Consider the following 2,787-nt stretch of genomic DNA (forward strand, 5'->3'; position numbering starts at 1 on the left):
GCTTGAAAAAATTTGTTTTCCTTATACAGTCTTTAATGTGTACTAGACCCCATTTAATTTCTATATAATTTGCCATGAAGGGGAATGGGGGAGAGAAAAACCCACAGGCTTTTTAAACCTAAAACTTTTCTTTAAGTTTCCTTAACCATGCGAATCTCATGTTGGCTCATCATCACACAGCCATTTCCTAGAGCAAAATAATGTCCCTTATAAGTCTGGAAATCTTTTCAATCAAATCTGAAGTCCTTAGGAAAATCACTTCTTGTTAATGCCATGATTGTGATTAGACCAAGCACCTTTGGCATCTTTTCAAGCTTACTCTAGACCCAAACATCAACTTCTGAACTCATTTGTTCAGATAGCACTAGGAGATCCTGAATTGAGATGGTGTCAATTCCTAAGGGGCTATAGGGTTGTAAGGATGTGGAATGGGAAATGTAGAAAAGGTGACTTTGCCTGAAGAATTAGCCTGAAAAAAACCCAACTAAATATTAGCTATGTAGACAGAAAACAGAACAGAATCCTCATAAATTTCAAAAATATAAGCAAGTGTGTATAGAATGTGAAGAGGTAAGATAGAAAACAAGATAGGGTAGGGGAAACTCAGAAAAGCATTGATACATTTTTTAAACATAAATTAGAATACTTTGATTCCTTGATAGGATTTATCTCATATGATCCAATGATTTTATATGTTCAACTTGATAGCTCAACAAATTAGATGGCAAATTACATGATCTTGGCATGTAAGACCAGGCCCAGATAAAAATTCACCCTTTTAAAGTGTGCGACTCAGTGGTTTTTAGTAAATTCACAGAGTTCTGTAACCATCATCACTACCTAATTATAAGGACATTTTTATCACCCCAAAAAAGAAACTCAAACCTATGAGCAGTCACTCTCCATTTCCCCCTTACCTCAAGCCCTAGCAAATACTAATCTACTTTCTGTTTTCATGGATTTACCTATCTTGGACATTTGATATAAATGGAGTTACACAATATGTGGTTTTTACATTCATAGTTTCCTTTAATTCTTTAGACATTGTTTCCTTTAGTTCTCTGCACATAGTTATAACAGCTGATTTAAAGTCTTTAGCTAGTAAATCCAACAGTTGGACTTTCTTAGACACAGTTTCTATTGACTTCTTTTTCTCCTGCGCATGGTCCATACTTTCCTGTTTCTTTGTATATGCCATAATTTTTTGTTGGACACTGGATATTTTAAATAATATTATGTGGCAATCCCCAAAATAAGATTCTCCTGGGTTTGTTGTTGTTGCCTTTCATTGTTGTTACTATTTGCTTAGTCATTTTCCTGACTAACTCTGTAAAATCTATGTTCTCTCTGACCTGCCACCACTGAAGTATATCTTCTCTGTTAGCTTAGTGGTCAGCTAATGATGGAACTGAGATTTTCTTATTCCTTGAACCAGCAAGTTTCCTGCTGTTTTCTGAGGGGTTTTGGGTGTATGTGTGGCATAAAATCAATCGTTTTGCAGTTTGCAATTCTGCCTTAGCCTTTACTACTTGCTTATACAGAGCTTCAAGGTCTGCCAGAGGCTAGAGAGTAGAGCCTTCTAGTTCCTGGCCATGCACTTGTGTATGGTCCTCTAGTCTCCTAGTAATTTGTTGAAGCTTTTCAAAGTCCCCTGCTGACCTCTCATTCTTCAGATTTTTCCTTTGGAAATCCTCACCTGGTATTATCATTTCTTCCAGCAGTTGTGATGCTAAACAACTGCCTTTGATTATTTTCAACACACATACTAGGTAACAGAATTTCCCACTGAACAAGGTCTGTAAATAAGGTTTTCAGGGAGCTGCCAAGCAATTCAAATCATGATAAATCTCTGGACCTGGGGCTTTGGGGGAGCTCCAAACCCATCTGCCCTCTTCAGGGACAGCAGGGCTACTTACAGTCACAGCTACTGTGATTGAAAGGCTGCTCATATCCAAGGTTATGATGCAGCTGGGGGTGAGAATAGGGATAGTTAAAATGCCATAAAGAATGTTGTTCTTATCAAGATTCAGCCATTTTTCTTGAATACACACGCCTAAGATTTATGTAAATTTTTAAAATTAATTTCCAGAATTTTAAAAAAAGTTAATTTTGAAAATTTTGCCATTTTCTTGCTTTTACTGAAGAGTAGATTTTCAGAGATCTTTATGCTACCATTCTGGAAGTGTTTCTTTTTTCCACTTTAATCTCTTCAGTGTCACTGATGGAGATAGTCACAACTCCAATAATAGTCAGCTGTGTGACCATGGGCAAAATACTTGGCCTTCCTAAGCCAAATGGTCTTTACTTCAAAAGATTTCTGTGAGGATTATCTTGGAAAATATATGTAAGCGCCCATAGTATATGCTCAATAAATGTTTGATTGTTTTTCACTATACCTGAATAGGAATGATACTATCACTCTACTTTAGTAATAGATCTAATAACAAACCTGCTATCCCTTAACTGTTAGCATGGACAGACCACTTGATCTCTAGTCATCTATTTCAGTTAAAAATGGAGGGATTTACTTACCTTCCTAGTCCATTCTAGTACTCTGTTTATATGAAAACTTTGTACTGTCTTTTTCTGCTAAACAAATTAATAATGCAAACAAGGCAAAATTCTAAAATTTACTCTAAACATTGTCTCTAAGTATTCATGAGGTCAAAATAGATGGATCCATTTACATGCACAAAATATGTCATTTGCAAATTACCAGTTTATTAAATCAGCCATTTATTTTTAAGCAGAGCATTATTAATTTTGTGGTATTAAATCGTAATGTAC

Source organism: Rhinolophus sinicus, linkage group LG02 (genome assembly GCF_036562045.2).
Source record: "Rhinolophus sinicus isolate RSC01 linkage group LG02, ASM3656204v1, whole genome shotgun sequence".
NCBI classification, from domain to species: domain Eukaryota; kingdom Metazoa; phylum Chordata; class Mammalia; order Chiroptera; family Rhinolophidae; genus Rhinolophus; species Rhinolophus sinicus.